Source organism: Aulostomus chinensis, chromosome 18, assembly GCF_037954235.1.
Source record: "Aulostomus chinensis isolate RoL2024-O1b breed Wild chromosome 18, RoL_Achi_v1.0, whole genome shotgun sequence".
Lineage (NCBI taxonomy): Eukaryota > Metazoa > Chordata > Actinopteri > Syngnathiformes > Aulostomidae > Aulostomus > Aulostomus chinensis.
Window position 1 is genome coordinate 9,161,100 of NC_141337.1, and position 12,903 is coordinate 9,174,002.

The 12,903-nt window shown below is 41.4% G+C and overlaps 1 long non-coding RNA gene across 1 annotated transcript; it reads left to right on the forward strand.

The window, feature by feature from the left end:
- Nucleotides 1-626: 626 nt before the first annotated feature.
- LOC147245025 (uncharacterized) lies at nucleotides 627-2,148 on the forward strand. The gene is made up of 3 exons (XR_015109967.1): nucleotides 627-789; nucleotides 1,009-1,092; nucleotides 1,886-2,148. It is a non-coding gene; the product is annotated as an uncharacterized LOC147245025 (long non-coding RNA).
- Nucleotides 2,149-12,903: the final 10,755 nt, after the last annotated feature.

Sequence of the window (12,903 nt, forward strand, 5' to 3'; positions counted from 1 at the left end):
AGTGGTTTAATACCTGCACTCCCCTCCAGTCAGTCACAACTGAAGCAGCCCTTTGGAAGAGGTATGCAGGAATAGGTGAGAAATTAAAAACCTTCATAAATGAGAGTTGAAATGAAGATAATGTGGACTATTCCATCCAGAAACGACAAAAAGTTCAGTTCTTTTTAACGTAAGTGATGAAAATAGCAGCGAGAAAACAAACGCGCTACAGATTTACAAGCCCCGAATCACAAATCAAAAGTTTCTTGTTCACAGTGCAACATCCCCCGATCTTAAAGAACCTTCGATCATGGTGAGGGAAAAACATCATAGAAAAAGAGTGGGAGAGACTCAGAGGAGGGATCCTTCTCCCAGGACGGACAGACATGCCAGATTAATACAATCACAGAATACAAAAGAAATTGAAATATTCATAATTACAAGAACAATCTGGTTAGATTATCAACATAAGGGCTCCTGACAATAAGTAGGTGCAGAAGTTACCAGCTGGGTCCCAGGCATGTGTCCTCACCTCCTCCCATGACACTAATTATAACTGATTATGACTGGAGTAATTTTTTTTTAATCGCTTGCTGAGATGTTTTCAGCTGTACAGGGTGTTCTAATATGCACTTTGTCTCATTCATAGTTGCAGTGCAAGTTTATCCTTAGCTGAACTGACTGCGACACCAAAATCTTGGTCTTGTGTGCTCGACGCCCAGGTCAGTCAGATGTGTTTGTACGAAGACTCTTGGCAGGCGCTGGGAGATTTGGCGGAACATCCAGCGTGGAGAAAAAAAAACAAAAACAGTAAGAGATTTTTTTTCAGGAAATGATTTCATGTTTCAGAGAGAGATTACGAACATTTTCTAGGAATTAAGTTTTATTGACCAATGACAACTGAGGGAGAAGGGTGTTATCTGTGAGGGAGGAGAATGTGTAAACTCTGATGTTTACTATTCAAGGAAGTGATTCTGAGGACTGAATGTGGACTTTTGATTCCCTGTGTTTCTCTCCTGTGATCTTCAGTTCCAGCGCATAAAGAAGTGGCTAAAGTTGAGCCAAGCTGCTGATTAGAACCAAACCAGAGCAAAGACCCTCTTCTGCAATACAGTAAGAAGAACCAACTCCGTTTTCTTGATTTTAAATGATATTAATGAAGAATATTGTACTCATCGAGTAAGTCAAAGTCACTTTAGAACATCACCTGATTTCCTGAATGAGAGGAAAATACCCTTCTGAATATGCTACTTATAGAAACCAAAAGAAAAAGGAGGCTGGTTATTTAATCAGTGCTTCAAATCCTTCTTACTTCTGTACCATCTCTATCCTCAAGACCCTGTGACTAGGAGGTCTAAGAGAGAGCTTCTCTGTTTAATTTCACTGTGTAAAAATTCTGCTTTGGGTTTGTTTGTACAAAGAATAACTCTGTTGATAGTGACATTTGAGGTTGTTAGCTGTTATGAAGGGCAGAATTCTTCTTTTGGATTGCTTTTAAGGCTGGCTGCATTTCCTGTCTCATGAATGTGGGAGAAGCTGGTGCTGGCTAGCCTCCGGGGGCAAAGATTGACATCAAGCATTATATTTAAAAGTTGGTCAAACTGTTCGCAGAGATCATCAGTATAAAATTCCGCGTGGTGCAAGAACGTCAGACTTAACTTGCAATTGCAGGAAACTTTTCTATTTTCAAGACAGCCTTGACAGCCAATTATCAGCATTTTCTTTTCACAGAAGTCTTTTTGTGTGTGTGTGTGTGTGTGTGTGTGTGTGTGTGTGTGTGTGTGTGTGTGTGTGTGTATGTATATATATATATATTAAATAGCCTCAACTTCTGGACTACAGAAAAAGACCATTTTCCAGACAGTGATTTCCTGCGATATCTCTTCTCCTGGTGTGTTTTGAACAGGACGACCCATGGGCTCACAGTCTTGCAAGCTTTGCAACTCTTGCCGACAAAGTACAGAGGAAGGCAGACTGGCTGGTGACTGCTGCTGTGTGTGCCAAGACTGGAAATATTGCCCCGACCGCTGCTGTGACATCTGCTGCCAGATGTGTGTGAACGTCTGTTCTGGCTTGTGTTCGGGGGAGTGTAGCTACACCTTCTGTACTCTCTGCCTCAGCCTGGCGCAGAGCTGTGTGTCACTTTTTACAACCCAATAAATTGAAATGTTAGAAGCACAACGTAAGTCTGTTATTCAGAATTTCATTCGTTTTTAACCGAATGTGTTTATTAGATTAAGTGACATCAAAACAGCATGTTTACTGAAAATGCATGAGCTTCGACAGGTAATTCATAGCTGCAGCATATTTTTTGTGTATTCCCTTCACTCTCCCAGTCATGTTTGGGATTTTAATACAACATAATGCAACCTTTGTCATATCAAAGACAAGATTATAGCCAAGTGTGGCTGTACTGTAACAAAACCAGAAGGTTTTTCATTGGAGCTATTTAATCCACACTGACCTCTAAAATTCTTGCCAAGCGAAACTATGGAATACATCCAACCACTTCTATTGTTCACTGCCAAGTGCATTGCGCTGATAGTATAAGTGCATTTCAGTAGCCGAGAGCTCTTTGATCCCATGACATTTTTAACAATAAGGAAATAGTTTCACAAACTACTTAACTCGAAACAATAATCTAGCCGGGGTTGAAACATGCCTGTACAAGTCATGTAAATTAACTTGAGTTGGTGGGAATCAATAACTTTCAGATATCATTGAATGTGTGTTGTGAATACACACCTTGTTGGGTCTGTGACGCGACTGAGCGTAACGCGCGTGATGTTTCCAGAAAGCTGTGATGTCACACACCTGAAGGAGAAATACCACACAAAGAAAAGTCAGCTTGAGAGGTTTGTGTGTGTGTGTGTGTGTGGTTTTCAGAGTTCAATGACCTTTAGATTTTGACGTAGTTAACAGTTGTAGGCTCAAGTTTATCTGTAAGAACATTGTTAAGGAACGTTTAGATGGGAAGAGATACAAGGCGAAGGCTCAGCAGTTGGTTAATAGATAGATGAGAGGCAATAGTTCCAAAAATATGAAAAGGGGGATAATTGTTTAAAGGAATGCTTTCCCTTATCACAGTGAATCTGGGTTTAAATGTGATAAAGGTTTCGGCTAGAATCATCAGAGACTAGGAGGATCTCTCAACCCCAGGAACCTGCAACAAACATCCAGCTCCAGATAACCAATTTCTGGGATTGCAGTCCTGAACAGAGCTGTAACCAATGACAGGATTGTAGGCGACTGTGACCCTAAGGTATAAAAAAAGACCTGAAAAGAAACTGTCAGTGACAATCAGTGGAGCCAGGGCCCACCAAAGGAATAGAACCGTCCTCCCCACCTATGAGGACATGACAGTTTGAGATTGCATCATCGTTATGGTTGTTGTTCCCCAGGTAGCTGGGCAATATTGATCTCACTGGGCTTTGCACTTCCTCCTCGGGAGCTTCAGATTTGTGCCTGGTCACTTCAGTGGGCGCACCGGAAGCAGAACTGGCACAATTGTGATGAGGAGCTTTTTTCCCCATCACACTCTTGTAAAATGACCCAGCTGGTGGTGTCTTCGGCAAATGAAAGACTGGGGGCTGAGGCAGCAAAAAAGAGGTGTGCAAAGAGACCACTGGCTGGGATAGCTTCAGTCAAGAGAGGGCAACCCACTGTGATGCACAGCCATGCCTGCAGGTGAGAAAACAGACAACGGTAACCAACTATTATCACACATTTTCCAAATATTGAGTATATACACAAACACCAAAGAGCAGAGGTGGAGTTTCTCAAACAGGTTCAATCATTATTAACAGCAAAGCAAGATGTGACACACAAACACACACACACACACACACACACACACACACACACACACACACACACACACGTATACTATAGCTGCATGACCCGGAGGCCAAATAACACCTGCCTGAAATTAGCAGAACTGCATGAGTCAGCCTACCTGGAGGAGGTGAAGCTGTACTCTTATTCACGCTTCCAGGAGACAAACCAGCTGACGATAGCTGGGGAGCCCAGTCGGGGAGAACACACCATCCAAACGGCTCCGGGAAGAGGTAAGATATACACGTTCAAGTAGCTGGGCAGAGAAATCCCACTCTGCCACATTTCTTATGTATCAGGTTGTTTTGATAATAAAAACAACATCTGCTTTATCTGTCTCTTCATATCTTCAGTGCAGGACTCAAACAGAAATCCCTAACATCTCAACTGTCAACATTTTTCACATCTGGCAGATTAAATTGAAGTGTAAAAAAAAAAAAAATAAAGAGCTCATCCAGTCACACACAAGCACTTCTTCGAAACACTCGCCTGATGTCCGTAAGAAGATTGTTTTGCACTTTGAGGCAAACAAAATTGTTATTTTGTAGCATACAGTGTGTAATCTGATTCCCCCCCCCCCCCCGAGATAAGGGTGCCTGAGGACACAAAGGTGATATTTGCTTCTACTGAAATAGACCTTTTTTATTATCCTCCACAAAATTGCTGGTTTATGGAAATTTTTTTTTTCTTTCTTTTTTTTTTTTTTAACGATTGAGTGAGCCGTGTCTCAGCATCAAAAGAAGCTTAAAATAAGGTCTTACTAGAAAAACCTAACATAGGTTGAGCCGGGCTGCATTGTGTCCCCAACTGTACTCATCTCACTTCTGTTTTCTCCTCCTCACGGTCCCTCTGGGCTCTCTGTATTGAGTCCAACTGAAATTTTTATCCTTCTCACACTTAGTAGAACTCAGAAGAGGCCGCGTGGCCTAGTTTTCTCATCCAACTGACCTTATATTTCTTACATTTTGTATTTACCATTTGCAGTAAATCATGTCAATCGAAAATAATCTGGTTACTCACCTTCTCACTGTAGTTTCTGCTGAATTGCTTAAAGTACTGAGGTTGTAATGGATTTGAATTGAGGCAAAATGAAATTAATATATGTGGGAGTGAGATCGATAGAGACTGAGCGTTACTGCAGAAAAGAGGTAATATTCTGGCACAGCGGAGTCTTTTTTGAATGCATCATACTGTATTTGTCCTATTTTATTAAGACTGGGCTTTTCCTTGAAAAAATGTGGACTTTTACCAATCAGTGATACCATATCTTGTCTCAGGGGATTAGTTTTGAAAGATGTGTTCATTTAAAACCAGGAGGATGTGGGTACACACCATGGTAACGGAAACAGAAAGTCTGGGTGAAGCCCCAAATGAGTGAGGATCTACCTCAAAATGTGTTAGTTGGAAGAATAAAATTCAAGATCTTGTGAGGTTTTTTTTCCCCCCCTTTATTCTTCCACCTTCGCTGTCTTTCATCGTCTTCCTCCTTTCTTATCTCTTTGTGGATGAGTGCATTTCTCTTACCTCGCTCCCTGTCTGTGTTCTCTTCTCATGAATTGCATTGCTTTTACTGAATGTCTTCTAGTTAGGTGCGGAGAAAGGCATTGTGAGCTGCTGTCAGTCAAGTAGATTGCAGCTCCCAAGGATCCTCATCGTTCACCCTCCAAAAATAAGATGGCGCCTAACTTTACCGCCAAGACATGTCTGAAAATGTCTTTTTTTTGAGAGAGAGAGAGAGAGAGGTTGTGGTGTAAAATCTCAACATGAGACTTGTGAGACTAAATCTAATTTATATTTAACAAACCTGCCATCAACAATTTTTTTTTTTTACACATAGTCCAAAAACACAGGAAGTGAAATTATTTTAACTGTTTGGTTTGTTTTGGTTTGTTTTACTGTTCACCTGTCAACACTTGCACTTACAGCTTATTTAGTTGTCAATGTGACTTTTAATGTATTTTTCCCCAAACGGAATCCAAAGGGACCCTCCCATGGCTTTGATACACATATTTCTATCGAAACCAAGAGATACTGACAGGGTTCAGGTCTGACAGCAGTGAGATTTTTCATTAAAAACAATGATGGCGGCTCCTGAGGAATCCCAAGATGAATTCTTAGCATTCATAGCATAGCGTGCTAGAAGTTCCCACTCTTCTACCTGCTGACTTCAGCTTCCATGTCAGTTTGTTCTTGTTCCAAAAATGTTGTGCAACTTCTCTGGTGATTCCAGACTGAAAAAATGTACCAATTTTTACCAATAGTTCAGTCAACAATGAACAAGTCCTCTACTTTTTCGTTTTTATGCTCATCTTCACTTGCTCTGACTCCTTGTGTTTTCCTCAAACCCCATTACAGTCAGTTCATGTTTTATTTTGAAACTGTGTCTGGCTTTGTGTTAATTCCTGTCAGTCTGTTTCCCACCATTTTTAAGTGAATCACCTGTGTCTGTATCAGTCCTCAGCAGGTGCAGCCTCGTTGCCAGTGTTTCTCACCCAATCAGCTCCTTCCCTGCCCTCGCTTTGTCCCACCTGCCTTCTTGTCGTATCAATAGCTGAGTCTGCATTTTCTGGAGCCTTCAAATGGGGTCATTTTCACGATTTTTAAGAGAAGAGACCACTTGAAGGCCATTTGAAGGCAGCGTGAGTTTGATTCCCAGCATGTTCAGTTTGGTTTGCCCTTCTGTTTACTCTAGTTAGTTACCTGAGTTTCTCCCTTTTGTCTGTAGGTTTGTTCTCGTTTATGTTGAAGGTTTTATTTCATTATCAAGCCTTTCAGTTGTTACATTATGCTCCTGCTACCATCCCTCTCTTAACAGAAAGTCCGACCTTCCAACTATGAGCTTTCCAAATTCTTCAGATCAAAGCATCACAAAACACGATATGAAGCCAATGTAGCTATAAAGGTAAAAAAAAAAAAAAAAGTGCAGCAGTGTGAGTCCAATCTTGCCTCTGAGGGAGGTGCGGGAGTTGCTTCATGGTCTATTTTTCCGCCCACCTGCTGTGTGTCAGTTTTTAAGATTTGTGCAAGTGAATCCTACTGAAGACGGGCAGGGAAAAGCTCAGGGGGCAGCAGTTTAGGGAGGTCAGGACTGATGATGTTCTCCCTCTATTTTTTTTTTTTTAAATTGGATTTTATTTTTGTCCACTCTGAGACTCCCATCTTATCCTGCAACCCAGTCTTCCCACTCAATTTCCATCTCCCTGTGCGAAAATTGGAGTGATATAAAGATGTGAGTCAGAGATGGAGGAGACAGCCAGAGATGGTAAAAGGAGGGCAAAGGAATGGCAAAAGATGCAGACACTGAGATACCAGGAAAGAGAGGGAGATGGAAGGCGGACAAGGAGGCGGCACACACAGATTTAAACGTTTCCAATCCACAGCGGCCAATGTCTTGGCCAGATTTCTTAATGATAGTTTTTGTGGGGAAACAAACTATGTCACAATCACACCATAGGAAATTGTATTTTTTCCCATTAAATACAACAAGACAAAAAAACAACAAACTAATACATTTAAAAACATCAGTTGACAAAAAAAAATTGTAGATGTGGAACGGTTATAGCAGTGTTGCGTGAAAAAAGAAAAAAAATCACATATCAAACATATGTTTAGCATTCAAAACATGAGTGATACGCAACAAAGCTGGGCCTCTCCTGTCAAGGGGACAGATGGAGGCACTCATACAAATAATACAACTGCTGACATCTTGGATGTATTGCACTGTGATTTGGTTACAGGAAAGTCTATCTGAATCTCCAGATGCTTTCTCTTTCCTTGTGCTTTTTGCGTATTTAACAGATTCACCGGTGTGCATAAAAACAGAGAGAGGAATCATTATCTAAAAGTAAAGAAAGCAATGAATTTAAAAAAGGCTCTAATAGCGTGGTGGGACGGGGTGGTGTTCGCTCGGTGTGCATTCATAATGTATAGGTGGACAGCTCATTAGACAGCATTAAAAGAAAATCAGATTCTGGCCTTCCTCCAGAGCCATTAGCAGGTGGGGTCAGCCCGAAGACAAACGGGTAATTGACCGATAGATTTAGTTAAATTGCAGGTAGATTGTTGGTCTGCAGGTGGAACAACAATTTTGTTAATTGTATTTTTTAAAGCACATGAGTTTTTTGTTCTTTTTCTCTTATTACAGATACATAACAATGGCCTTTTCCCTCCAGTTCTGGAAACGTGTGTCTTCCAGACACTATTTTGTTTTACTCTGACATGTTATTGTGTTAAAAAAAAAAAAAAAATGTTGTGAAGAGTACAAGATATCAGTTTGTAAATGATCTGTAAGATGGAGAAGTGGTGGTTATAGGTTCTGCATGAGTGAAGGTCAGAGTTTATTCAGCTAGAAATAAATGGAGTCCACTGAATACTAACAGAAGCTCGGGAGTCGACTGTCAGTCAGACTAATGGACACTAACTCAGTAGGCCAGTGCTTTTGTAGGAGTGTGTTTGTGAGCTTTTTTACTGTATTTGTGGGGCCTGGCATGCTTTATGGGGGCCAAAATGCTGAATGTCATGCATTTACACGGCTATTTGAGGGTTAAGACGAGCGTTTAAGGGCAAGGGTTTCAAGGGCTGTCCTCAATACAAGTGTGTACGTGTGTGTGTGTGTGTGTGTGTGTGTGTGTCTGTTTGTGTCTGTGTGTGTGAGAGAAAGAGAGAAAATCCTTGCTTGACAGAAAATAGGAGGGAATTCTTGACTGCAATGATCACGCTTCTCGCAAATCCTCTGTGGTGTGTCAGTGCGTCATATCTTCATTTTTTTCTTTTAAACAATAGACAATTTCTTTTAACCCTCAGTTTGGTCTTGAAGACCTTATGTAACTCCTTGCTCTGACTTTTATTTTGTACTCTAGGTAACTGTCAATCACTCAGCCTTGCAAAGACTACGGTCACAAGAGGTAAACAATAGATGTCCGGAACAAATAGTTACATACAGCCACCGGGCCATGCTTCCTGTCTGCAAACTGAAGTTTTGAAAATGTTAAAACAAAAAATTGTGCATAACAGAATTTCATGTACTTTTAATTGTCCGCTTGATTGTGCATTTAAACAAATCTCTGTGGCTGCATGTGGCTTATAAAAGGAAATCATCGCACATGTGAAGAAACACATGGGATAACAAGACGGAACATTTGTGCCTTCTTTCCTCACACGCCTCCTCTGAAACTAACCCAACCTGTACATCCCTCCTGGTGGTGCTACTGTTGAAAGAGCTGGTTCCAGATATTATGACGCACCTTTCCAGTGGAACAGACTGCAAACTTCCCTCACTTTCATGGTCCCCTTGGAGATTTTAAAGCCTTATTATCTGGTGTCTTTTACAACAAAAAATGTATTCCTTGATTATTGCGTGGTTTTGTTGTTTCTGCTGTAGATTGTGTCTTGTGAATGTTGCTTTTCCCCGGGTGTCTCTTAGAAAAGAGATCTTAATCTCAGTGAGAATGCCCGATAAAACAAGACTGTGGAAACAAACCACAACAAGTGATTATGTGTTCTATTTACTGTTCTAGTTCTATTGGTGATCAAAGTTATTCAGACACGAACAAATTGTGGCAAATATTCCTTCAGACAGTGAGATTCAGTTAGTATGCTGAACACACAACTACAGACAAAAGATGTTCAGAACAGTTGTCGTGTTCTTGTAAATTCCCGGCTTACAGGACTGATTAGGAACTTGATCACACAATAATGTTCAGGGCTTGAAGTTGATCAAGGCTACTGAGCCCACACAGCAGCTCAGCAATTCCCACAGGAAGAAATCGGAGCTGGAAGAGGCAGTGTGGTGTTGCCTCATACCATCCCATAGTCCCTCCACCTCTCCGACCTTCTGTGGACAGACCTTCCTGGTCAAACACGGGGTAGCAGCGTGGCGAGGAGGAGGTGGAGGATGTGGACGTACACCCTTAGCCCTGCAGGTATGACTTTCGATAGTAGAGGAGACCTGCTGTTCACTTACAGTGATGAACGACTTTGCCTACCCTCTGATAATTGCTCACTCAGGGGCAGAGAGGGGTCCATTAATCAAAATGAGCTGAGGTGCTGCACGACTCTTCCACCTATGTCAGACTCCAGCCTGCCTTGACAACCCAGGACAGACCCGGAGGCATCAGCTCCAGAGGAATCCAGCTGGTCAAGACACTGTCACTCTGACAGTGACAGTCGCTGCCTTCACCTGACAGTCTACAATCTAACCTGCTGAATGGAGCAGGAAGAAGAGGGGAGGGGTGTCCATTAAGTGACTGCCTAACAGACTTGCCTCTGAACCTAAATTTGAAGCAATCTGCACGACGCACCTTCAGGACTGTCACACACATGCGTTGTTGACATGCGTTAGCGTGTAGGCAAAAAGGTAGAACGGTCTTCTTTTTTATGACAAATTGAGGAAGTACATTGAGAGTAAGGGTCTGCGATTGATTCTTGTAACAATCCATCAAGTTGGATGCCAGCGTGTTGGTGGTGACACAGTCTTAATGTTTTCTAGGAACAGAGGAATGGATGCAGCCAGATCAATTTCTCTCAAGAATCAAATCCAATTGATCAAGGTAAAATAATCTTGTTATATGTTGGTTCTGAGCCTCCAGTTGGATTGATGAGAAACCATGATCGAGGTCGCAGTCTCATCTGTTTTGTAACGTTTGCTGTTACTTCATTGCTGTGTGATCCAACCGTGATGCATCAGCAAGCTTATTCAGTATTTGTACATATTACTTTGATATTTCAAGTACTCACAAATAGGTGTCGGAGCAAAGAGAGACTTTTTTTTCCCCCTCCTGCATAACTTTGTGACTTCAGAGTGTAGAAAAAGACAGCCAGGTGTATTTTTAAGCTAATGGTGACTGATGGCAGCAAAAGTGTCCAAAAATGTCCAAACGTCCAAAAACGTCTGTTTACCAACTCTCAAGCACACCCTTTGGTGTAATCAGTGTCTTCTTTATTCAGCAGTGTGTCAGTAAATCCACTAAGTCTTCTATTTGTGCCAGGAAAAAAAAGAAATAAAACTCACTTCAAATATAACACACATTCAACTCTCACTTCAGTTGAGAGTTGGAGACATTTGGCTGGCTCTTTCTGCATTCTAAAGTCAGAAGGAAGTGATGCAGAAGGGAAAAACATCTTCGCATCAACGTCAAAATATTTGTACACGCCATTTTTCTCTGCTGTTCCCCCACCTTCTGACATGATCTTTCCGAAAGTTACGAAAACTTTCTTTTCCTGGTTTGTGACTGTAACACATCTTTTATGCACTGCGGAACAAAAACAACAACAACTCAGTTTATTCACTTAGCCATGATTATGAATTTGATATTGTCTGATATTGACCTGTGACCGACAGTTGTGCATAATGAGTTAATAAGATACATGAACATGTTTACATATTTCACGATTTTGTTTTTATGCATTGCACCACATGTCTGTTGGGAGACATTTGCGCTCTTTTTTTTCCCCCCAGTCTGTTTGTTGACTTATAAAATTGACAATTGTCATGGGAGGCTGCATAAGCGGGAATTTGTAATGAAGCACGTACATTTTACCAGTGAATCATTGCTTAGCAGTATTTTATTCATGCAACATACAAAAATAATCTTGCCTTGAATTTTCATCAACAATAAAACCATGATACAGTAGAAGAAATTTAGAAGTGTGTGATTGCTATGGTACAAAACACATTATATATATATGACAATAATTATATCGCCTACACAAGCCTCTCTGATATAACAAATATTATAAATCATATCTTGAAGGTCAGATTCATTATGTAGTTAAAAAATGATTGAGAATAACTCCTCTGACCATGGAAACTCTCAAAAGAACCAATTAAAAAAAAGAATAATTCTTAGAGCTATTTCAGTTGTTTGCTACATTATAACGCTAAATACTAGCGTGATGTTAGGATACTGAATAGAATTCTCTTTGTATTGAATTGTATAATGACTGCTAATATATTGTGCATTCATACAGCTACTTTCTAAACCTCTATCGGTGGTCCTTACTTCATCCCCACCAACCCTAAGTGCCAAATCTTACCATTCATGTCAGCCAGATCTTATTATCCCTCCCGGTTGAATGTGAGCATACTGGTCCTGGACCTTTTTCTCATCCTCAGCGGTGTTTGAAGCCAACATTTTGAGATGGGTCTGTGTAAGTCCACATCACACAGCTGGTCATTAAATGAAAATCAGTTCCGCCCATCTCATCCTCACACACAATAAACTAGCTCTACTCTTCCTAGACGGTCTGCGGGCACCCCGCCTATTTCACGGTCCAGTTTATGTGCAGTGCGTGTCACTTCTGTCCTGTCCTGTCTCTGTACCACACATCTGCTATAATGAGAGGCGAGAGAGAGAGAGAGAGAGAGAGAGAGAGAGAGAGAGAGAGAGAGAGAGAGAGAGAAATGGCTTCAGGGACTTACATGGGAGCCCATATTATTGTCTCCCGCATTATATGGCCTATAGTGCTGTATCTCTTTATTAGGTCTGCCCATCACATTAAATTGGACATCAGCTGGGTGATTCAGACCTCCAGTGTAAATGAGCAGTAATGGGAACTGTGTTGATCACTGGAGGAAATTTATGAGGCTGACGCGGACCACTATGGAGACAGATCATCTTATACCCAGAGTTTCATAAGAAGCGTTCATTCCCCCAGCTGTGCTCTCGCTCCATCTGCTTTAAACACAACTGGAGAACTGTGCTTGCACTCACACCACAGCTCATCTTCCAGACAATTGCATGAATTAATAGCAGACTGGGGGCTCACACTGCCACCTCACGACTCCCACCGCAGGGTTAGCCAGCAGCCCTCCATCTTTCTCTGTCTGTCTTCCAGGAGCATCCACCATACAGGTTTATCCAACCAGACGGTTTTGATTTTTAGTCATCATCTTGTCAGCTGCTTCTTCGAAAGGAAGATAGGATGCCTATTAATGCTGCCGGTGTATATTTTTGTTTCAATTTACCCCTACAGTATATACAGCAATCATGACTTCCAAGAATACACAGCTTTGCTTTTTGCTCTGCAGGAGTGCAGTTCACTCACACATATGTTCTTTTTACGTAGCGTCTCCACTTTCCTCGTGTTCAA